This window comes from Cupressus sempervirens, chromosome 4 (genome assembly GCF_028749045.1).
Source record: "Cupressus sempervirens isolate cs-2001-9-10 chromosome 4, ASM2874904v1, whole genome shotgun sequence".
Classification (NCBI taxonomy): Eukaryota; Viridiplantae; Streptophyta; class Pinopsida; order Cupressales; family Cupressaceae; genus Cupressus; species Cupressus sempervirens.
This window is the reverse complement of record NC_143121.1, coordinates 46,018,349-46,045,484: the sequence shown is the minus strand read 5'-3', so window position 1 is coordinate 46,045,484 and position 27,136 is coordinate 46,018,349.

Genomic DNA, 27,136 nt, shown 5'->3' with positions numbered 1-27,136 from the left:
CTATAGCCCTCTTCATCAGCTCCCAAGAAATCTTCTTTAGTAGTATGCATAGCTACTTGTTCACAAATTGTGTCAACTTCTTCTACTCCTTGTTCAGTAAGTTTGCCAGTTTGTCCTACAATTTTGTCTACTACAACTTTAACTGCACCAATTTTTGTTCTAGTTAGCTCTTTAGTTCTAAATACTTCAGTTTGTACATTACCTATTGGTACATCATTTTTGGGAATCACATCAATTTTGGATTCAACTAGTACTTCTTTTAGTTTTCCTTTAGTTGGACCCATTCAAGTCTTTTCTACTAGTCCAGCTACTTCAACTATTGTTTCTATTTCTAAGTCCAAGGAAGTAAGCATAGAAGTAAAACCAAAGACTCCTCTAAAACTTTTTCTTACTAGGAAAACAATTGATGAAGACATAGATTTGGACAAAGAAATTATTATTCCTAAGATAGATCTAGACACTGCAACAACTAATGAAATGAAATTAGTTAGTTAGCTTTTAGAGAAAAAAGCAAGGAAAAAGAAGCTTAGAGAAGAGAGAGATAGAGAACCTGCTATAATTGAGAATGCCAAAAATATAATCACTGAGGCTATAGGTGTTGATTTTGACTCCTCTCAACACATTTTTTTATAATTAGAAGAGGTTGTGAATAAGTTCAATGAGAACACTTCAGGCCAAGAGAAGCTCATTGAAAAGGTAGAGAAGAAATTTGATAATAAGGTGCTTGAGCACATTGCAGTAAATTAGGTAGAATTATCTACAATTTTGAGCAACCTTGATCAATCCTTCACAAATGTAACATCACTTTTGGCAAGCTTTGTGATGTTACCAAGTACACCAAGGATATAAAAGAATAATTGAATAAGATTGATGTGGAGATGAAAGCTAGTGCTCAAAGATTACAACTTGACCTAAGTTCAAGCTCATCACATCACATGAAGGTGAAATTTTTGTCATAAATGCAAGTAGAGTTACTTAGAGAGGAAGCCAGGATCAGGTCTACACTGATTGACATCCAAAATATGATCCTTCCAGTTATGGACCCAATGCAGAAACATATTGCATATTCAAAAACATTGGTCCAAGACAATAATTTTTTAGTAGCAGATCATATGATTAAACTTTCTACAGAAGTTAAAGTGGCCCTCTCCACCTACAAAATTTTGCAAGATAATTGGGATAAGACATTGGCTCTTATTCTCAAGGTACACTCTGAATTTCTCTCACATTTTTATGTCTCTATTTGAATATATTGTATATACCGTTTGGCATTACTATCAAAAAGGGGGAGTATGAGATGAACAAGGGGAGAGAACAGGGAGAGTAAAGAGACTTGTGGAGAAATCAAGGAAGAAAATAGATTGATATATGTACAGATAAAAGCTATGTATACATTATGCCATATGTATGGGGAGATATGTAAGATATGTATCTACAACAGCTTTACAAAGATCAATTTTGAAAAATCAAAATTCAGTATGTCAGTGTACATAAGTTTTGGCTCATAAGTGTTTTTGTCACTAATGCCAAAGGGGGAGATTGTTGGCATTATATTGTATTTGTCATTAGTGACAATAGTTATTCAATTCTGAATGCTTATCAAGCTCATCACTCAATCTATAGTTTATACACAGCATTCAGTGGTTACCTTATAAGTTCAATAGTTAAGAAGTTCACACTGAGTATTTCTTAAGCTACTGAGTGAATGGGCAGTTCAAAAGTGTATACTAAGCTTACAATGTTCACCGAATAGATAGTGGTTATTGAGCTTCACAATGTCTACCAAGTTACCAATTTGTGTTATATGAAGTTAGTTTCTACTGAGTGATGGATGTGTAGTGTTTATCGAGTGACAGTAAGGTAAATGAAGGTTTTAGTATTTATCGAGTGACACTATATCTACCGAGTCTCCAGTGGTTACCGAGTTCCAAGTTATGTTGTGTGATTAGTATGGACTGTGCTTCTACTTCTATCAAGTGCATGACGATTCCAATTAATGCAGTGGATGCTGAGTATCAAAAGGTCACCTAGTTAGCTTGAAGAGACCAAGTTTTTTTACTGTTTGGCTAACTCAGTAATGTTTTGTTTAGTTGTGTTTTAGCCGACCTTGTAGTGTAATTATTGAAATGGTATATATGTAATGTATTGTATCATTTTCAATGAGATGATAATAAGCAATTCAAGGGAATGGAGATGTAATGTTTGAGAAGAGTAAATGTGAATCAGCAGTAGAGTAGAGTATTCAGCAAGGTCATTAAGGAGAAGCAAAGACATATTAGTTACAAGAGGTGATCTGTACTTCAAGATCTATTCAACAATCAAGTTGTAAGTTAGATCTACTATTTCATCCTGATAGGTGAATCAATTTTCCAAATCCTTTAACAAAGTAGACTTAACAGTCTTTGTATAAATCTCCTAACAAAGTGCATACTTCATTGTATGTTTGTAAAACCTCTAACAAGGTGGACCCAGTAGTCCAAATTTCTTTTAATAGGGAAAATCATTAGAAGTGGTCAATGTAAGCCCTAATAGGCCAACTTTATACTGTAGTAGTCAATTTTTGTGGGTATCATCCCCACCCCATTTTTACTTTCTATTTGGAAGGTTTTTGGGTCACCAAAATACTGTGTTCATGTGTTATCAATGTTTATCTTTTCTCATGCATGTAGTAGATGAGAAGAATGAATAATTTATATGGTTAAGTGTTGAATTAATTTAAAAGTTTTTGAGGTTACAGATTCACCCCTCCCCTCTTAGTAACTTAGCTAATCTTGATTATTTCCAACAATTATGGTTTCTGATTATATTATTCATATGGTTAAGTTTTTTTTAAGTTGATAATTTTGATATTACTAATTCAACCCTCCACCCCCAGTTATATTGGTGGACTTTATATTCTAACAATAACTCCACTAGAACCGACTATTTTCTTAATTTACAATTATATTTGGTTAGCAAGTTAACAATTGTCAACTTTGACAACTTTACATTGTTCTTCCTCTTTTATTATTCAATACATTATTCAAATGTCTTAATATGACCATGACACCCTAGTAAACTCTATAGATCCTTACATTCCTATGATCAACCCTCTAGGCCATTTTTTGCATACTATGCAAATTTTTACAATATGACATCATTTATACAATTTATAAATGTTAAGAGTTGTAATGACCCATATTAATTCATTATAGAACCCTTAGGTCATTTTCAACTATGTCATGATTAAAACTAGGGGTAATAAGAAAGGAGATATGTCTAGTACAGATCTTAGTAAAGATGGTAAAAAGGGGGATGCTAAATCTAATCTCAAGACTGGAGATGTTGGGTTATCACCTTCCTCCATGGGTAGACCCTCTAATATGCAGAAAATATTTTCTGATGGTAGTCAGAGAACTATCCTTGACTCAAAAAAAAATCATAAAAGATGAATTTTATTTCATGGAATATCAGAGGATTAAACAATCCTCATAAACATAACATTTTGAAAAACATAATTAGGGATAACATACCGGATATTGTTGTTATCCTAGAAACCAAGATGTTGAAGGATAAAGTGGAAGGACTATCAATTTTAGGGGAGGTAAGATTATTGGAAATGATTTTGAGGGGGCTTCAGGGGGTATGGCAATTTATTGGAATAATAAATGGATTCATGTAGAGCTTATTTCTTAGAATAAAAACATGATGAATATAAGATTTTATAATTCAAAGGATGGCTTTGCTTGGGTACTTACTAATGTTAATGCTCCCAATACTAAGTGGGGCAGAAAGGCTCTTTGGGAAGATATCACTAATTAGAGAAAGCTTTTTGCAAATGAGAATTGGGTCATTATGGGAGATTTTAATACCCCTTTGAAAGAAGCTGAAAAAAATGGGAGGAAGCTAGACTAATCTGGATAATAGATTAGATTTTATTGATTTTATTAACAATCATCTTCTTCATGTTCTGGACTTGCATGGGATTGAGCATACTTGGACTAACAAAAGAACTCGAAAGGACCTCATTTAGGTTAGGCTAGACAAAGCTCTTATTAGTAATGATTGATTCTTAAGATATAAATGTTCTCTCACTACTCAAGTTCATTTGGGTTCTAATCATTATCCTATATTTTTTGTAGTTGAGCTGCTTGTAGTGCATGCCCCTAGGTCACATTTTTGTTATCATTGTCAAACTCTTTTAGGGCTAGTTTTATGTTGATGGTTAGCAGCATTGTTTTGAGACTATCAGATATTGTGTTATGGATTTAGTTGATATGTGATGAGATTACTTAGACTCTACATTTCATGTATGCATGATGATTATTACATTTCCTTTAGTTATTGATGATGATTAGATTAGATGGTTTATTATCACATGTGTTTTCTTATGGATACTTACCCCATACTTACATGCATATGGTGTGTGTGTTTGTTCTTGGATGGCATTTCTGATGTGGTTAAGGAAGGGAGTCGTAGTCACCTGCTAGTCGGATCTAAATGATGCACCACTTCCTACCATTTCCTGGTTAGCTTAGTATATATATATTGTATGTACATGCATGGTTTTTTATGCAGGTTGCAAGTACTGAGTATCAACTTCCTTGAATTGCTAGGATGAGCATACCCTATTGCATTACCTCAATGGTAAGAGAGGGGAGATAAATTCTCAAGTCCAAATCCCAACGCTTTAAGCCATTTGTCCTAATTAGAAATTAGGACAAGTATCTGAGTTGAGTACCCTCTAAATGCATCAGATGACATAATTCATGGTCTTAACCCTTTTGGTTTGATTTTGTATGTGTTTTGCTATAGTGGGTTTTTCGTATTTTATTTTATAAGTCTTTGGTATATTTTCTATTAATTAAGCCTAATTAAAAGATTTAATTAATGGTTTAATTTAATGGAAAATTAATATGATATTTTAATATTTAATTAATTGGAAAATTAATTAAATAAAATAATTAAATTTGGAGATAAAAGTTATAATTTTAAAGTTGGAATGTGATAATATTTATTTAAGTTAATAAATATTTTATCAAATTATGTTTCAAAAATAAATGAATTTAAAAGTGGAAAAGATATTAAAATTATTAAAAGATTCCAGATTACATGATGTGTGCATGTGATTAAAATATAAATATATTAAGATAAAACAAGTGGAGTTATTAAAGTTAGTGCATGAGATTTAAAAATTAATAAATTAAATTGAAAAGAGTAAAGTAAATATTAAATTAATTAATGTGCATTATTTTAATATTTAGGATTTTGCAAATTCTCGAGAGTTGTCATGTAGATAACACAGGAGGTTGCACTCTAATTATGCACGTGTTGTTAACAACACAGGAGTTAGCGCACAATTTAAGCACATGGTGTCTACAACCTTATGACTCATCTAGAAGGTTGGGAAAGGCTCATGCTTGGTTGTCAACACCTTCTGATTGCTTCTAGAAACATTCTAGGTGCTTCCTGAGAGTTCTTTATAAGGAGGCACTCTTAGAAGCTTAGAAGGAGCATTTTGGAGCATGGTTGGAGGACCGAGAAAGTGGGAGAAGGAAAGAGCTTGCTCTACGGATTCTGAGGAGAAGTGATTTAGCATTAGTGTCCAAATAGACACTTGTGACTTTTTTTGTGTTATTTTCGCTTCATGCACTTCCTATCTTCATCATGTCTGCTAGATGATTGCTTGGATAATTTTTGTGATGAATGTTTAATTCATATTTGCATGTTGATTCTCTCCTTATGTGAAGAAATCAATAAAGTACTCAATTAGAAAACCCTAGCTTCCATTCATTAAAAGAAATTAGTTTTAAATTGGGTTTGGGTTCGAATTGTAATAGAATCAAGGATTTGATTAGACAAGGGTTTGTATTTTAATGAAGAATTCTAGTTTTAAAAAAATTATAATCAGACCTATTAGAAGAATTATTGAGTAAATTTAGAGAACCATTATTTTAAAGGAAAATTCTTAATCTAAATAATTAGAAAGCCCTTTTGTTTAAAAGTTATATATGTGTTCTCTTTTAAAAATACAAAATAAAATTTGCATGCACACACACACACACACATATGTTTATTAAAAATTTTAATTATGTCTTATAGCAAACTACGTGTATATATATACATATATACATATATATATACATATATACATATACATATATACATATATGTATATATTTGCTAAAATTGCAATAGAAATATGTATTAATATTGCGAATCGCAACATTTTTGGAAAGAAATGTTTTATAATATTTTTTTTTTTTTAAATTAATATATAGGAGGGGCGGATTACACCCCCCCCGTACCCCTCTATTCCGTGCAGTGGCAGATTATGCACAGGGTACCTACAATGGAGTTGTTTGTTTTTAAAAAATGTATATATAACATGCGTATGTGGGAGGGGATTCACCCCACACCCACCACCTTTTATACTGGCCACAGCTCATGGTATTGTGCGCGAACAATCTCCATATATACTGCCACACGGCTATGACAGGACTGCACGACACTGCCAAAAGTTATGTGGCAGCGGCATTAAAAGCCTTCGCCTATGAATAAATTCGCAGAATTAATACTTTTTATAATATGCATCATTTTATAATGTGATTCAATGCAATTCGGTTATATATATATATATATATATATATATATATATATATATATATATATATATATATATGTATGTATGTATGTATGTATGTATGTATGTATGTATGTATGTATGTATGTATGTATATGTATACATATGTATACATATATATATATGTATATACATATAAATGTATATACATATGTATGTATACATATTTATACATATATATGTATATGTATATGTATATATGTATATACATATATATGTATATGTGTATATATATATATATATATATGTATGTATGTATATGTATATATGTATATACATATATATGTATACATATGTATACATACATATACATATATACATATGTATGTATACATATGTATACATATATATACATATACATATATACATATGTATGTATACATATGTATACATATATATGTATATACATATATACATATACATATACATATATATGTACATATATGTATATACATATATACATATACATATATACATATATGTATACATATGTATACATATATGTGTGTACATATATATATATATATATATATATATATATATATATATATATATATATATATATATATATATATATATATATATATATATATATATATATATATATATATATATATATATATATATATATATGTATTATATATATATATATATATATATATATATGTATTATATATATATATATATATATATGTATAATATATATATTAAATATATTAATTATGTGATTTATTAATAATCATAATATATATTTATTTATTTATTTATTTATCAATCGATTTTAATATTTGATTACTTTATAAATGTTTATGTTGATAACTGTTAAATATGAAATGTCGATTTAATAATAATTTGTCAATTATTGCTAATTCGAAAGAGATATTGAATTATTAATTTGAATATTAAGGGATTAGAAATGGATGACTTGTAATATTAATTTTATGTATATCTAATGTATATTAAATAATTAAAAGATTATAATTTATATTATATTGATAATAGTTGTTTAATGATGATGATGTAAATTAAGAGACTTCAATTTTAATGATATTGGATTAAGATTTAATTGATAGGGGGTCATTGTTATATTATAACATTGTTATAATATTGCTACGATTTGAATTATTATGTTATTATTAATTCATTAAATAAATTATTGATATACCTTAATTGTGCTAAGAGTCAGTTAAATATTAACCAATAAAATTTTTGTAAGGTTTCTCTAGATCGATTAATAATAGTTTTGATGAGTTTATTATTTATTAATGTTTGTTGGGTCTAGCAAACTATTAAGTAAATAATAGTGTAAATGGTTTAGATAGTTATTAATTAATCCGATTAAAGTTAATTTAGTTGAGATTAATTAATGATTGAAGTTTTGAAAAAGATATTAATCAATTTGAATTGGTTAATAATCAGAGGAGTATTAATTAATTGATTTATTAATCAATGTACATAGGAGGAATTTATTTGAGATAGTAATATTTGGTATTGGGGACTTGTTAGAACTTGTTATTATTAAAGTATTAATTTGAACATTGATGGAATGAAACATAGTTGACTCTTAATGTATGAAATTATTATCAGATGATAATCATTTAGTTATTGATATCTAGCTACTAGTTAATCGTAGAATTAATTAATTGTAATTGATAATGGAGTTTTAATTGTTTTCAAATAAAGCAAATGATTTAATTAAGGGTCAATGAAGATTAGTTTAATGAGTGACTATCTATCCTTTAGTTATTCTTAGAATGTAACTTTAAATAATGGAAGGATAATCTTATCGAGGGGACAAGCGGGTTGAATTGTAGGTCAAATGATTAATCTTATATACTTGAAGTATACTTGCAAACAAAAACTGAAACCTCCATACTCAATTCAGTTATGTAATTTTAGCAAACCAAAACATGTGCTTGCATTGTGTATTCTCTATGCTTCTTGTTTTGGGTTTTTGGGTGGACTAGTGTTGACCAGTTATAAGACGTCTACCAAAGGCTCGGGGGTTATGATTGTGATGTCATGATGATGTCTTTTGATTCGATCTTTATAAACCCAACCATGGTAATGTGATGGCATGCTCTATGAGATGTTTGTAATTACTGATTGTTATTTCTTATCAGTCTTCTTGAGTGAAGCTGAGTTATTTGTATCTGAGACACTTGACTTATCCATTTTTGAGTCATCGATCAGTTATCCTTGGATTACTTTCCAGTCGCCATGATGGGACTGAAGTGTTGATTTATTACTTGATGATGTCATGTTTTGACATATTTTTACTCAACCATTTTGGAGTCTTCGATCAATATGATTTAGAGATATATTTTGGTTATTGAGAACCAATAGATACTTTTGATTATCAATGATACCTTCAGTTGCCAATAGAGAACTATTGTGGTCATGATTATCTATGGATGCTTTGCAGTTGCTCATGGAGATTTGATGCTTTTATTATGGATATTTAATGCTCTTTTTATGGATTATCTTTTGGTATTTTTCCAATCACTTGTATAGGACTGTGGTGATTTTTCGATTTATGATTCCATCAGCTTAGGGTAGCTTATCTAATTGTAATGTCAAGAAGTGGCTTGCAACAGGGGTCGGGGCCCTAAGTGGCTGCCATGACAACTCATTGTAAGTTGTTTTAATAAGTGAAAACATTTACACTAAATGGGGATTAAATGAACCTAATAAGATAATTGTATGTTCTCGCCCATGCCTCGAGTGCTAGTACAGACTAGGATGGGAGTAGAAAGAACACTTGGTTGCGACCTTACATTTCATAGTATGCCTCGTCAGTATGAGAGGATACTAGTGGTTGTATAAGGATCGGTAGGGACCCTAGAGTCCTAAGCTAACTGCTAGGGTAACTTCTACATGATTTATGCGATGACACTTGCCTGCTTACAGAGTAAGTTTCCTACATGTCATTGTGTGCCTCTGGGATTAGATGTCATTTTGTGATTGGAACCTTTGAGTTAGTATACTTTTAGGATTCCTAGATTTAGAGAGTATTTATGCTATGTGATTTTGATAGCCTATTTGGGACTTGAAATTATCTCCTCAGCACGGTGGGAGTGGACCATTTAGGTTCCACATGGTCGGGTGGTAGTTCTTTATCACTCTTATCATTTGAGATCTGTCTGAGACATCGTGGCTGATGCATTCTTTGTTGGCATCTATCTTCATGGATTATGATGGTAGACATGTATCCTTACATTGATGATTTGCATATGTTAGATGATGTTATCTTATGCTTTACTTTGCATGGTAGATTACTTTATGCATATGATGTAGTATGATTTAGGAGGGACATTCCTACTATGATAATACTGATGATCTCTTTGGTGATTTGGAATGTTATGCACAGAGGGATGGCTAGGATCCACATTGGTCTAATGATGCTATTAATAGTTGGAGGAACCGTGCACTTAGTTAATTATGTTTGATGATATATGGTTATCTTTTATGGTGGATTTTTATATCTTTTATGATGATTTATCATGTATGATGTGTGGTTTCATTTATATTATTGCATCATGGATTAGAGTTAGAATGATGATGTAGTTTATTTACATGAATGTATATTCTTTTAAGCCTTTCATACCCTATGACATGTACAGTAAATGATTGAGCAATCTAAAATGTAATTTCTAAAAGGACACTTGTATATTGTTTAAATATGTTGGGTGTATCATTATTATTTCATGAGGATGTGATGTTAGATTAATAGTTAATTTAGATATAATTCAACGTTAAGGGATCCATAAAGAATGAAGCCTATTATGTATGTGTGTTATGTTTACTTTCACTTGTATTGTTACTATTGCTTCCATGAATGTTATGTTCATGGTTTTACTTTCATAATTTTAGAAAAAAAAAATGCTACCAAACTTAGTGAAACTTTAGGTTAACTCTTTGGATCCTTTGGTGGGGCGTTACACTACTTAATTATAAGAGGAATTTATCTTTTAGGTTTGAAAAAATGTGGACTCTTCACCTAGAGTTGGAGAATCTCATTAAGGAGTGGTGGGGTATCACTATAGAGGGTACTACTATGTTTATAGTTGCTAAAAACCTAAAGAATGTTAAGAAAAACATTTTAAAATGGAATAAAGACACTTTTTGCAACATTTTTAAGAATAAGAAGAAGATCTTGGAGGAGCTTAAAGAGATTCAGGATAGAATTTAGATTCATGGATATGAGGTTGTTTCTAGGGATGAAGAAGGTGCTAAATTGGCCAAGATTCATATATTATCAGAAAAGAAGAGATATATTGGAGGCAAAATTCTAGAAAAACCTTTTTAAGGGAATGGGATTAGAATACAAATATTCTTCACATGACCACCTTAAAGCATAGGATGGCTAACAAAATTTCAAGACTAAAAACATATGAAGGTTCTACTGAGGATGAGGAGGTTATCAAAAGGAAGTGGTGGAGTTTTTTAGTAACCTGCTCCAAAGTGACCCCAATTTGGATGTGGCTGAGAAAAATTTGTTTCTTGATTGCATTCCAAACTATATTACTGAAGATCAGAACAAATTTCTTACTTTCATTCCTTCTAATGATGAGATATCTAAGGCTATCTTTTTGTTTGAGGGAGATAAAGCCCCCAGACCAGATGGGTTTCCTTTTTTGTTCTTTCACAAGTATTGGAACACCATCAAGGTACTAATGTGTGTAATGGGGTTAAGGAGTTCTTTGGATCTAGGAAAATTATTAAAGAATTGAATGGAACCTTCATTGATTTTATTCCTAAGAAGCTGAGAGCAAATAGTATGGATCAGTTCTGACCAATTAGCCTATGCAATTCTTTATATGAGATTATATCTGAAGTACTGACTCTTAGAATTTTTCCTCTTCTCTCAAATGTTATTTCAAGATAGAAAAATGGGTTTTTTTCCTAGCAGACATATTTTGGATTCCATTACCTTGGTTCATGAAAATATTCACTCTCTCACAGTGTCTAAAAAAGAAGGTTTTCTCCTTAAGTTGGACCTTTCCAAAGCTTATGATAGGGTGGATTGGGATTTTCTTTAGCTAGGTCTCAAAACTTTCAATTTTGTCAAGAATTTTAGGGATCGGGTCCTTAGGCTAGTTTCTTCTACCACTTTTTTGGTGCTTGTCAATGGATATCCTACTCCTTTTCAAGGCTCTTAGAGGCTTAAGACAAGGGGATCTACTCTCACCCATTTTTTTTATTCTGTTGGCTGAATTTTTGGGAAGATTTGTGGAAAAAATGGTGAATTTGGGGGCCTTTGTGGGTCTTAATCCATCTTCTAAAGATTTGATATATTTGCATCAACAATTTGTGGACAATTCCATTATCATGGGAGAGACTTCAGTTAAAAATGCTAGAAACATTAAAAGGGCCTTAGAGGATTATGGACAAGCTTCAAGATAAATTATTAATTGGAACAAAAGTGTGATTTATTTTATAAATTTAAATGTTCCTAGGGAAAATAAAATTAAAAAGATTATAGGTTGTGAGATTGGTTTCCTATTTGGGCTTACCTCTTTTTTTGGACCCTCTGGAGAGTTTTTGGAGTTAGTTGATTGACAAGATTCACATGAAACGTACAAGATGGAAAGGTTCCCTCCTCAGTTAGGTTGGGAAGATTATTGTCTTGAAGTCCATCCTATAGAGTGTTTTTCTTTATGCCTTGAGTGTGTTCAAGATTCCTAGAAAGTTTTCTCAAGCTATTGAAAAAAATTAGAAGCTCTTCTTATGGATTGGTACACAAAAAATAAAACGTTGATTTTGATTGCTTGGGAGAAAGTTTGCATGCCTATAAATAAGGGTGGACTTGGATTGAGAAGAGTAACTACTATTAATGAATTTCTGTTGGCCAAGTTATTATGGAGATGGCACAAGGAGGAAGGGAAATGGAGGAACATTTGGGAAGATAAATATTACAGGGATAATCATTATTTTAATTAGTTTCTTAATAATGAATTGGTGCAAGGGGGTTCCATGATCTGGAAAAACACTCAAAAATATAAACACACCATCAAGAAAAGGGCTAGATGGAAGGTGGGTAATGGAAGGACTGTTCATTTTTGGGAAGATACTTGGGTCCTAGATCATCTACTTTATGAAAATCAAAGGTGGAATAGTTATATGGAGAAATTTAAGAATATCTTTGGAACTTTTTTTGCAAATTACTGGGAGAATAACTCTTGGCTGGATCTTAGAAGGGTGGATGATAACATGGTTGAACTGAACAAGTTTTTAAATGCTGTCTTTTTAAGTCAAGAGGAGGATGAATTGATATGGAAGCATGATCCTAGTGGGAGGTTCTTAGTTGCTTTGGTCTATATCAACTCTTTTGATATGCATCCAAAACCCTATTGGGCCAAGGCTTGGGTGAAAGGCATGACACCTAAAACTAACATTCTTTTTTGGATTCTTTTGCAGGATAAGATCCTGACTATTGATAATTTAATAAAGAGAGGGTTTAGTATTACCAATTGATGTTACCTTTGCAAGAACTATATTGAGTCAGCCAACCATCTAACTTTACACTATGCTTATACTAAAAATATTTGGGAAAGGGTGTGTGATCTAATGAACATTGATTGGGCTTTCCTTGATACTATCCAAATGTTCTTCATTAGTTGGAAACCTCCTTCTAATAATTCTCTAATTTTAAGATTGTGGGATTTTATTCTCTCATATCTTTGTTGGGGTATATGGAAGGAGCACAATGACAAGGTGTTTAGAGATGTTGAATCTAATTTTGATCAAGTGTTTTGTAATATTAAGGCTCTAATGACAAAGAATATCAAAACCACTAGAAAGGGACAGCAAAATCACAATGATTGGGAAGAGAAGGTGATTCAAAATTGGAACCTTGGTAGCTTGAGTATGAACTAGAAGGGTCCTAATCCAAGTGATAATTCAAGTTGAGATTTCCCACTAGTGGACTAGTATAAGATAAACTTTGATGGGTCCTCCAAAGGGAATTTGGGAATTGCAGGTTGTGGTGTTGTTATTAGGGATACATATGGAGAGAATGTGGGTTGTATGGCTATTCCTATTGGTAACCAAACTAATCATGTTGCCTAAGCTAGTGCCGCCTACATGGTCTCATTTTTGCTAAGATTTTAAATTTGAGGAAGGTTTGGGTGGAAGGTGATTCTCTCAATATCATAAATTGCCTTAATAAAGTCACTAAACCTTCATGGACCATTAGTAATATTATCATTCAGGCTATTAATATTATTAATTCTTATGAAATACGTGTTGTCACTCATAGCTTTAGGGAAGAAAATTGAGTTGCTAATTGGGTAGCTAATGTGGCTTGTAGGAGTAAACAAAAGATGATATGGAATAATTATGATAAATTACCTATTGAAGGTCACCTATTTATCGATTATGATAAAGTGGGTAGTAGGAAAAGATGTTATAATAATGATGATGATGTCAAAAATTAGCATTCATGCTTTGAACACATTTGGGAAGTGGCGGGTTATAATTTCTAGAATGGAGTGCTTTATCCCACACAGATTGTGGGTTTCAGTTACCAATTTGCATTTCAACTGTGGTATCGGCTTAGGTGTTCTCTTGCAAAGGCTCTTTCTAAGAGTTATCATTGGAGAGAAGATTATTGGAGGAAAATGGAAGAGAGTTGAACCAGCTAGCTACAAGAAGTGGAAGTAGAAAAAAGAAGTGTGAGAAACATTGAAGCATGGGAATTTCACAGGTTTTATGGAAAAGCATAGAGGGAATAACCCTACTATTACTTAGAAATTTATCAAGACTTGGAAGGATAGGTCTATCCTTGTTGGAAACCAAAGAATGGAGCTATCAGAAGAGATTATTTCTAAAGCCATGGGGTTGGATATGGAGGGCATCAATTTTTACTATGACATGAAGTTTTCAGACAGAGTGATTGATGAATATGTGGATTCTGCCAAAGAACAAAATTGTCTAGTGAAAATCTGTAACTCTTACTATAATCCTGCCTCTATCTCACAACCTTGGAGATTTGTGTTGTTTGTGATCATTGAATACCTTACTTTGGATGGTCATTTTACAAAGCTTTATGGTTATCATTTTATGTTAGCCAATCATTTTAGGCATAGTATAATGATCAATTTTCCCTTCTATATTAGACAATCATTGGGTAATTCCATCTAGGCAATTCAAAATGACCCAAATGGTGAACACATGTGCCATGAGGGTTTAATGGTACTCATTATGAATTTATTGAAATAAAAGAGGGTGGACAAACCCAAGCATAGTTTGAAGGCGGTTGAGTATGATACAGAGGGTAATGTCTTGAAGAAGGGCTATGATATGGATAATGAGGATGAAGTGAAGGGGGGTAATTTGAGTTTTAACGGGGATATTGGTTGCAATTCTTAGAAGAAGAATAAAAAAGCTAAGGGGAGTGATTCTAACTGAGATAGTGATTTTGATGAGGGATGGAGGAGGGGATCTCAGAAGAAAGGAAGTGGAGGAAAGGGTTTAGGGAATAGAGGCCAAAACAAGGATAGGGTTTCGGTTCCCTCTAATGAGGAATTTCTTGTTTATAGAATGGAAAGGAAAAGAAAAACAATGATGGCTCAAGAGAAGGGGGTCAAGAATTCATCCTAGAATATGGCTCTGGAAAAAAAGGATTTTGGTGGGAAGGATCAATCCCCTGATAAAAACATGGAGGGGGAGATGGGTGTTTCAAAAGGACTTATGGGTAATCCTGGGACCATTATGAAGGAAATTGGGAATATAAAACAAAAAATGCAGATTATTTCTAAGGATTTTGAGAAAATCAGCAAGATGGCCAGAGGGGAACGCACATTGGGCCAACATATTGACTGGCTACCAGAAGTAATTGGTAATGCTGAAGAGGTGAAAAATCTAATGAAAAAGGTCCTAGTGTTTGAAGACAAAAATAGGGTCTTGGAGAAGGCTGATACTAATTTTCAAAAGAGGAAGAAGAGTGTAGAGGCCAGGATGGGAAAGATCAAAAAAATAATTAAGAAAATGATTAAGAAAATGATTGATCATAACAGTAACATTTTAAAGACAGTGGCAGATAATGTGAGCAGTCTTCTGAAAAAGGTTGAGCAGGTTAAAGGGCATGATTCACCTACTATGCTTGAGAACCAGGGACCAAGTAAGTGCATAAGGGCTCATTCCAAGAAGGTTAGGGATGTGAACATGATGGATGAAATGAAGGCTACTGTGGATAACATGCATATCCTAGCGGATCAAGTTGTTGACCTGCTACAGACTAGGTAGTTGTTCGGGTGCTGGTTTTTTGTTGTCCTTTTTTTTTTTTTTTCCAACTTTGTTATGGTTGGCCTCCTAATTTTATATTTTTCTATGATCTCTATGAGGCTTGTTAATTTTTGTTCTATGTTGTTGGACTTTTTGTGTTTTGTCTTAGAATTTTCATGTTCTACTATCATGACTTCTTGATACTTTGTTAAAGGTTTTGGGTCCCTTAAAACCTATTTTTACTTGATCAAAACAATGTCTTCAAAATATATTCATTGCAATCCATGTATGGTCAAGATCCTATAGCATCATCAAGATCCTATTTCTTTGTTAGGGGGATCCTGCATCAGTTAGTAGTATAGAGACCACATGCCTTGGCCCAACAACACAAAAGACACCCACCATGAAAGACATGAACCCCAAAATAGATCTTATGAAGGCACCAACAAAATGAACCATAAATTGTAGGGTCATGCATCCAAAGAAACTCATCTAGGTCATCGACATCTTCAAAATCCTCTTCCATCTACCCTACACAACCATAAACCCATGATGCTCACACATGTGTGCTCCTTCTCCCTCTCCCACTCATTTGAATGTTGTTCATGTGAATTTATCTTGAGTTTTATTCTTATCAGTGTTATTATGTTGGTTTTACTACCCACACAACTCACCTACCCCTTATTTTTAGTATCCTACCTATAGAAAAGTGTATTTAATTTCTATTGGTTGGCATATTTTGTGTTTTCTTAAGATTTTTGTGATTTCTATTCTTTTAGAGGAATCTTATCATTACAAGGATATGTTCTTAGGACTGATTAGTGTCACTTTGGATGTAGAATCTAATAATATATTGGTTGGTCTATGAGCACTTGGGCTCTTCTATTTTTTTCTAGGGGAGCTCCTTTTGGCTATTGTAGCATTCAATGAAAGGAGTTGTGTAAGATTAGTTTATTGAGTTTTGTAGTTTTCCTAGTGGTGTATTGGTGGTTGGAAGATGGTTGGCCCTCTATTTTATTATTATTTTCCAATGGATTTGACAGAGGCATCTATATAGTTTTAAGAGTTCTTGGTTCTATTGTGGTTTGTGTTGAAACATTTTGATGTTGCTTGGTGCTTAGAAGTGTTTCTTGGAAGATTCACTCTCCCTATTTTCAAATGTGCATAATTTTTTCTATCTTTCTTTGGTAGTTATATTTTTATTTAATGACCAGGATTAGCATTTAGTAGCATATGGAATTTAGATAATATTTTTCATGTTGTGCTTTCCAGGTATGGCTTTGTAGGCCTCATGGCTTGCACAAAACATGGGCATGTAGAATCAAAAAGATAAATTTTAGTGTCTAAAGTGTTATATATGCCTTGTTAGCAATTTCTAGGTCTAGCAACTTAAAAATGGGGCAATTCTCCCATTTCCTAATGAGTGTATGCTCTTCCCTCAACTTGAGAGGGTGAATTTTATGATCAAAAATTATATTATTATTGACAATATTTAGAATATACTAGGTTTTTCTTATGGAAGCCTACAAACTGAATGTGTTCCTATTTCTCAGTTTTTTGGAGTTGTATAGGTGTTAAATGTTGAGTTTTTGTGGTAAAATCATGAAATACGTCAAGGTTTATTGCTCATTGTTGTGCTATTGGAAATTATCTTGTGGTAATTGGTGGAGTGGTGGATTTTGTTTTGGGTGATGGAAGGATACTTCTCCAGCTCCTAGTGTGTTGGATACAATTGTTCAATTGTGTGTTGTCCTTAATGTTACACAAATGTCATATCAGTTATTAGTCAAAGTCTACCGAGCCCAAATGGTCATCAAGGAAAAAGACAAAGTTTACCGAGTTTCAAAGCTTAACAAAGAAAGTTTACAGTGTCTACCAAGCATTCTCAGGCTTTACCTTGCATAGGCAGTTGTTACCGAGTTCACTCGGTCATCAAGAGAAAATAGTGCAGGAAATAGTTCTAACCAAGCTTTCATGGATAGTGAAGGAAATTTACTTCTTATCGAGTTAACTCAGTAGCCAAAGGATTTTTTAGTGTTAACCGAGTTAAGATGGTTAACTTAGGAAATTATTTTTGGAAGCAATATATACTGAGCAGGGTTGGCCAGTGAAGGATTCCATTATTTTGTGAAATAAAGTTTATTTGTTTAATGTAATATTTGTAGCTAACTGATATATGGTTTATTGGTAAATGTAACTTGTGAATGAGCCGACTTGATAATCTAAATGGCATATACAAGAGGACAAGTTGCAAATTCTAACTATGTAATGGGTTTTGATGTAATGTGAATGAGAAGGAGGATGGATTATTGTGAAAGCAAATTTTGAAGGATGATCAGAGATCATTAAGGAGTAGCAAAGCTATATTTGATCGAGAAGGATCTAATAGCGCAGAATAGAGATCTGTGATCAGCAAATTTAGTTGCATCTTATTCAGGTCAATTCATTGTTACTTTCTAACCATTATAGCAGTGATTTCGAATCTCTTAACAGAGTTGGTTTAACAGCCATTTTGTAAATCCTCTAACAAGGTGACAGTTCATTTGAATTGTTCTAAACACCTCTAGCAAGACCACTCCTAATAGGGTGATTAAATCCTCTAACAAGGTCACACCTAACAATGTGTATTGTAACCTTTAATAGGGTTGGCTCCTAACAGGGGTCACTTTAGGAGAGTGAAAATTGGTAGCTAGTTACTTGGTGGTTTTTCCCATATTGGGTTTCCACATTAAATCTGGTGTCTCTCATGTTCATTTTATTTAACTTTTGGATGCATATTAATAATTATGAAAGCTAGATGATCAATAACCTATTAATCTACCGAGTTACAACATTCTTACAGTGTTTATCAAGTATTAGTAGTAAATAGGTATTTAAGACATGTAAGAGATCTATGGAATTGTTTTTGTGGTAACTGATTCACCCCCCCCCCCCGCATCCCCCCCCCCCCTCTCTCAGTTACTCCATCTATAATTCCAACAATTGGTATCAGAGCTTTTGGTGCTTGTAGGAAAAGATTTCAAAGATCTAAGGCAAAGGTCAGGATGTCTTATAAGAGGGAAATTTCAAGACTTAACAGGGACAACTTCTTAGCACGGCAGGGGTTGATGAGACTTCATCTGGCTTCTATTGGTGATGCAGGGCTGAAGTACCTTGATGAAAAATATGTAAAACCTTCTGGTACATTATTTGTCAATGATATTGCTAAAAAAAAGACTCACAACAACATGATGATAGATATAGCATCTGCTTTGAGTTATGAAGAATTTGATGACATCAAGGATTGAAAAACCACCTTTGAAATGTGGAATAAGCTAAAAGAGATCTATGGAGGAGATGATAATGTGAGAAGAGAAAAAGCAAAAATTTTGAGATGACAATTTGATCAAATGAGGATGAGAGAGGATGAAAACATTGCAAAATATGTTGAAAGAGTTAAAGCATGTGTTAGTGCAATCAAAGCATCTGGAGGAGATATCAAGGAGGAGACAGTTATAAGTAAAGTTCTTAGAACTCTACTTCCTATTCATGCAATAAGATTCTCTACAATTCAAGAAAGAATATGTGAAGCAAATCATAAGATAAATTTAGAGGTAATATTTAGAATATTGACCACATTTGAGCTAGACAACTATGATAATTACATTCCAGCTGCCAAGAATATTAAATTAGCATTCAAAGCCAAGCTTTCACTCAAAGAAAAAGGCAAGAAGATAAAGGATCCTCAATCAGATAGTGATGAAGAATCAGAACAGAGTTTAGACAGTGATCTTGAGGTGGTTGAAGCTCTGCTAGCAAGGAAATATTCAAGAGGCAAAGGAAAATACAAAGGTAAGGTTCCTCTAATCTATTTTTCTTGTGAAGAAATTGAACATATTGTTGCTAAGTGCCCAAATAAGCAGAACAATGATGAGAAGAAAGGTCACAAGTGCAATGGCAAGAAAGCCTTATAATCATTCAAGGATAAAGGTAAGAAAACATGTTTCATGGCTAAAGATTCTAATAATTCTGATGATGAAGAAGAAGATGAAATTGTTTACATAGTTGTAAAGGATGAATCTGATAATGATGAAGAAATGGCACTCATTTCTCATGTGAGCAAAAATGATACATGGATTATAGATAGTGGTTGTTCTCATCACATGATTGGTGATAAAACTAAGTTTGAACACTTTGAAGACTATGATGGTGGTAGTGTAAGATTTGGTAACAATGAACCTTGTTGTATAAGAGGAAAAGGAAGAATCTCACTGACCAAGGAACTTGTGTGTGATAATGCATATTGGGTAGGACTAAAGCACAATTTGCTGAGTGTGGCACAACTACTCAGTAATGGATTCAAAGTAGAATTTATGCATGAAAAAGTAAGACTTCTAGATGGCAAAGGAAAGCTAATTGGATCGGGCACTCAAACAAAAGGTAACTTGTTTTATCTTGAACTTGGTGAATGTTCATGTTTTATTGCTCAAGTTGAAGAAAGTTGGTTATGGCATAGGAGGTTGTGTCATGTAAACTTTGACAACTTAATAAAAATAAGTAAATTCAAGAAAGTAAGAGGCATTCCTAACATAAAGAAACCTGAGGTTGGTCTATGCAAGAATTGTCAAATTGGCAAAATGAGAAAAACTAGTTTTAAAATCAAGAACTATTAGTGTAAAGAAATTTTAAAAATTGTGTATACTAATTTATGTGGACCTATTGGCATTGAAAGTTATCCTAGTGAAAAATTCTTCATTCTTTTTGTTGATGATTATTCAGGAATGATGACTGTCATGCACCTAAGAGAGAAATCAAAAGCATTTGAAAATTTTAAATGGTATTTGGCCAGAGTAGAAAAGGAAACAGGCAAAAGACTGAAGTGTTTAAGGTCTAACAAATGTGGTGAATTCATTTCACATGAGTTCAATAACTTTTGCATTGAAAGAGGAATCAAAAGACAAGTTTTAGCACCAGGAACTCCTGAACAAAATGGAATATGTAGTGCCTCTCCCATTTGACTTTTGTAAGTCGTCCTGATGGACGCACCCTTGCTGATCTTTTGTTGTGATAGATCATGATTGTGACCCTGAGTGGTCTACACCATTGAGGTGTTTGGGTTTATGTTTCTTTATCAGTTGCTTTGATTATGCTTTTGACTGTTCTTTGAGATTATGATGTGATTTTTGGTTCACTGAGGTTTGTGCCAGTGGTTACCAGGATTGATGTGGTATCATGATGTTGTTCCATGATTACCTTGAGATGTGTGCAAAGATTGCACTATGTTCTTTTACCATGCTATACTGGACTGGGTTCTTGTAACAGTGGTTAGTCATGTTTATGACTGTGTTTGCTTATGTGTTTTAAATGCCTTTTTAATGCATTAATGATTAGAAATGGATTATTCTTGTTGGATTCTTTGGTTATGTGTTGCGGTCATTTACCTTGTTTTATTTCTGATTAGAGAGATATTTGTTACTCATGTTATGTTTACATTTGAGAGGACCTGAGGGTCAGATGTTACACTTTGATTCCAGTATCATAGATGTTATACTACTATGTTGTTCAGTTAATCATATTGCATGATGATGCTATTTTGAGATGACAGTGTGTTTTATGATGTTATCTGGTTATCTAGTATTTGGACATACCTCTGAGTTTGTTATGTGATGGATTTAATGCTATGGTTATTTACTTCATTCCTGCATTGCTATGCCTTTTGCGAACATGAGTGATGTAAATAGATTATTTTAATATAATTAAATAAATGGTTAAATTAGGTGATTTAATACATTTATTGCTTCGACTATGTTATTATATGCAATTGCACTTGATCGTTTTGTTTAGTGTGCAAGATTTATATCCCTGGCAGTGGCACATGGAGTTAGTGATTCAGCCATTCATACTTTAACAATGTTTTCCTTGTATGGTTGATGTATCCTTTATTAAAATGTTTTATTTAAACCTTTCGGTGATTATTAAATCTGAACTCATTTGCATTATGTGATTAGACCAGTAAGCGTGTCTATGCATTTAGAGGTTCACATTGTCGTAAAAGTTGTTTAAGGAGGTTTATGTGTTTTTGGGTTTTCGGGCTTTTTAATTGATTTATTTTAATTTCTGGTAGCTTTGCCATAGATGAATTCCTATTTATAGGAATAGCCTGTTTTTGTTTGGGTCGATTCAAGGTTTAACTAGATTGGCTGATTAAATGCCCTAATCGATTATTCACCCGAAAAGTGAATAAATATCCAAAAAGGAATCTAATTCCTCACTTCTCACTTTCAAATTGGAAAGTTGGAGAGTAACACCCAAAATCCTCTTCATGAGAATTTACTGTTTTGTTCGTTGTGGGAGCTACGGGCGTGGGATCGTCGCGAGGTTGAGCTCATTGGATCTAGCTCGGGGAAACCTTGGATTGCCGCAATTTTTAGCTACTTCTGTGGGATATTTATATTATGGCTCAGATTCCTATTTTGCCCTTTTGGCTGTGAGGTAGGGCTTTCCCGTTTTATTATTTCTACTCCGTTTCAGCTTCTGTTTTTTGTAGCCGTTTGTTTGGAGGCTGAGAACTAGTGTTCCCCTCTGTTTCTGTATGTTAGTTCTACCCGGTTGGGCGGGTATGAACATTTTCCTATTTTTTAGGATGAGAGTTTGGGATTTTACGTCGTTATGCTGGCCATTTTTGCATACGGTGTCCGATTCCATTTATTTTTGGATTTTTGGGGTTTTTGAACCCAAAGGCCAAATGGGTTTTTAATTTTAAAGTTTTCCAAATTTTTGAGATTTTCACCTCGTTTTACGTGCCGCCTTGTTTTCTCGGGTTTTCTTGGCACAATGTGGGTCGTGGACTTGGATGATCCGTTTGGATATCAGTCAGACCACTTTTGCACTTTTATGTTGCATTGGGATGCGTCTTGCATCCGTACTCTCGACGTTGTGTTTGGTTGAGTGATTTTATACCTGTTATGGTTTTTGTTGGACCTTTGCTTTTGTTTCATGAACGCTAGGATTCGTGTAGAATCCATACTCTCAGATTGAGGCTAGTTGAGTGAGTTCATGATGTTTGGTCTTGTTACATCATTGAAATTTGTGTAGAATCCATACTCTCGTGATATTGCTTTATTGAGTGATTTTACGATGTATGGTTTTATTGGCTTTGGGATTCGTGTAGAATCCATCCTTCCCGTGTTGCTTTCAGTTGAGTTTTTTCTTTGCATTGTGTTCTCATTCATGTCCCTATGTTATGATCTTCGTGATGGTGGTGCACCACACACAAGTATGTACGCGTACATTTGTTGGGTGACTTGTGAGGCTCGATCTTTCGTGGATTTGCCAAAAGTTATGATCATTGGGGTTGGGATGGGAGTATGCTTACCCACAGGCACTTGTCATAGGATGAGCATGGGTAGGGTAGGGTAGCATATGGAGGGGGCTTCTACCTCACAGCCTGTGATCATTGTGCCCAGAGGGTTGGCGAAGGAAGCTTTAATTAAGTGAAAATTAAATATAATGTGTGACTGGTAATAAAAATTAAGATAATAAAAAGGTTTGGGGTACAAGAGCCTTTCCATTGAGGGATGTTGAATCTGCGCAAGTCCTAGCTTGGGCTTTTTGATGCCAAGCAACTCTCCATGATGTTAGTCCCTACATAGTAGCTTATTGAGTGTTTGACCAGGACCTGTACTCCTTGCATTGTCTTAGGTTCTTGGTTGCAGCCATCATACTGTCTGGCGTGAGTGTTAGCCATGGATGTTGTGCTTTTTGTGTGTTTGTGGTTGGATCATTATCTCCATCAGCATGGCGGGTGTGGACCTATGGGTGCCACGTGGTTGGGAGGCGTAGCTACCTTCACCACTACTAGGGATTGGTGTACAGAGACAATCTTTTATCCTAGTGCGAGCATTGCCGGATGTCTTCACTTGGTACTTCGGGTTTCGAAGTATGCTTTCTTGTGATTTATGCTTTCATTGGGATGCTAGTATATCATGTTTAGATGATGTTATTTTACTTGATGCATTCCCTTATTATGATGTTTAGCATATGATTAGATGATGTGATTTACTTTAGTAGTATATATGTTGCTTACTATTGTCTAGCATGTGATAGGTGATGTTATCTACTATAGGATTATCTTATGCTTTTCTACTAGCATGTTAGATTTTCTTATGCTTTTATTGTTGCATATTTTTGTAGTGACATCCCTATTACGACAGTACTGACGATCTAGTCAGTTGCTTGGGATGTTACGCGCAGGGGATGGCTAGGACGCACGATGGTCTTATGATGCTATTGACGGTTGGGAGGAACTGCGTACTTAGTTTGGTTGTTTTGTTCCTGAGATGTATTTATGTACATTGCGATGTTGCTTTTGTTCTCTGTGATGTTTATTTTAGTGTGTTCTTTGCTACTGTAGTTTAGATGGATTGATGTTCTTCATTCTATGTTGTTTTTGCACTCGAGTGTTCATTCCTCGAGCCTTTGTGGATCCGGTACCCTCCAGTGTGGAGGTTCTTTTGTTAGTTTTTCCCTGTTTTTGAGTTTTGGAAGTGTTTTTACTTTTTATGGGAGAAATTTGTTCAGCATTGTGCGACACTGATAAAGTATCATACGTCCATAGAAAGAATGTCGTACGATACTATAAAGTGTCACACGCATTACTGGAGAAGTGTCGTACGACACTGAAAGAGTGTCGCATGGCTTTATGAGAAATGTCGCACGATACTTTTCCAGTATCGCATGCCTTCTTGAGAAGTGTCGCACTCAGTAAGGGAGAAGTGTCGCCCTCCCTTAGTAAAAAGTGTCGCACTGTTTTTGTGAAAAACCTGCGCGTGCCATCAGCGGGCACTTTTCTTCATGATCTGATTTTTTTGAGAGTGGTTTTGGATACCCTTTTGGGCATTCTTCGAGCCTATGTCATTGCATTTTGAATTCAGGAGGTTTCTTTTGAAATTCAATTTTTGGGTTTCTGTTGTAGTCCTTCAAGTTTTAAAATATATCATTTAAGTATAAGTTGACGTATATTAACTTAAGATATATTTTAATATATGCGAAAAATCGTTTGAGATAGGTTTCAGACCTCTCGGAGATAAGTTATGGATTCTAGGAAATTTCAGGGCTTCAGAAATCCAGACTTAGCCAATTTTCAGGGCTTCAGGATTTTAGGCTTAGCCAATTTCGGGATTCTGCATTTTACCCCAGCTTGGTGTTTTGTTGATGAGTGGTCTTTTCTTGTGCCCTCATCTTGTTGTGGTGGTTGATGGCTTTTGTCTGGGTGTGTCAGTTGGGTAGTGGCGTTCGGAGATTCGTTGGTTGTCGGGATTGTGTTGAAGTCTTCCGTTGCGATCTTTGTGATCCCCATATGATGTTGTCTTGTGCATTCATACTTGTAAAAAATAAATATCTTTCCTTGATTTGAATCCTTGTTTCCAAGGATCTCCGGGCGGGGCATTACATAATAGCTCAAAGAAGGAATAGATATATCATGGACTGTGCAAGAACCTTAATGATTGAAAGAAACATTGCTATCAAATACTGGAAGGAAGCTATTAGCACCACAGTTCATACCTTGAACTAAGTATAGTTGAAAAATGACTCATTCAAGACCCCCTATGAGTTGTGATATGGCTACAAACCCAATGTAAGTTACCTAAAAGTATTTGAAAGAAAATGTTACATTTTGAAAGAATCTAGAAAAGGTAAATTTGATGTAAAGCGTGATGAAGGAATATTTTTGGGATATTCTTGCAAAAGTAAAGTATATACATGTTTGAATCTATCTACTCACAAAGTCATAGAAAGTGCACATGTGAAAGTTGATGAGTTTGCAGAAAGAACTAAAGAAGAAAGAAAAAGGAAACCTTAAGACTACATGAGATTTTTTTACATTGAACCTGATACAATACCAAATATACCTATTAATTAGGAATCTTCAACTCTAGAGTCCTCAGTAATCGAGTCGTAGAAAGTTCAAACTGAGCTAATGCCTACTGAGTTGCAAGAACTCGAGTTGCAAACAGAAGCTACCAAATCAACATCTACCAAGCTCAAGCAACCAGAACCAGAACCAAAAGTTGAGACACAGAAGGATAACAATGCAAGTCATTCAAAAGGAAAGGAGCCTGTGTTAGCCAAGTATGTCAGGAAGCATCATGCACCAGATCAAATCATTGGAGATAAATCAAAAGGAACAATGGCAAGAAGTAAGTTGAAAGGCACTTGTTTACTTGTTGATTTTGAACCTAGAAATGTCAAAGATGCATTAGAAAATAAAAGTTGGATTGAAGCTATGAATGAAGAGATAGAACAAATAGAGAAAAATAAAATATGGAATCTTGTACCTAGACCTAAAGACAAAAATGTAATTGGAACTAAGTGGGTATTCAGAAACAAGTTAAATGAAGATGGTAAGGTGCCAAGGAACAAAGCTAAACTGGTATGCAAAGGATACTCTCAAGAAGAAGGTGTAGACTATGGTGAGACTTTTGCTCCTATTGCAAGATTGGAAGGTTTCAGAACCTTACTTGCATATGCTACATATAAAGGATTCAAAGTTAATTAAATGGATGTCAAGTTAGCATTTATCAATGGCATATTGGATGAAGAGGTTTACATTGAACAGCCTGAAGGTTTTGTTAATCCAAATAAGAAGGACATGGTCTGCAAATTCCATAAAGCATTATATGGTTTGAAACAAGCCCCTAGAGCATTGAATGAAAGATTGCATAAATATCTTATTCAAATTATTTTTCAAAGAACTAATGATAACAATAGTTTGTACATAAAGGAAGGACCAGATAATAAGATTGTTTTGGAAGAAATATTTGTAGATGATACTTTGTTCCCAGGAAATGATGATATTTGCAAAGAATTCTTAGAACAAATGAACAAGGAATTTGAAATGTCAATATTTGGAGAGATCAAATTCTTTGTTGGTCTTCAAATTCATTAGATTAAGAATGGCATCTACATCACTTAATCTAAATACATCAAGAAAATACTAAAAAAGTTTGGTATGGAAGATTGCAAACTAGTTGGAACTCCTATGTGTACTGGATTGAAACTTACCAAAGATGATGAATCAAAGGAAGTGGATTAGACATTGTATAGATCTATGATTGAAAAGTTGCAATATGTAGTGCATACAAGACTAGCCATTGCCCTTGTAGTAGGAATTGTGGCAAGATTCTCAACAAAACCAAAAGAAAATCAGATGATGGCAATCAAAAGGATCATGAGATATTTGAAAGGAACTGAAGATTATGGATTATGGTATAAACTTGGAAGAATTCTGGATTTAAAAGTGTTCAC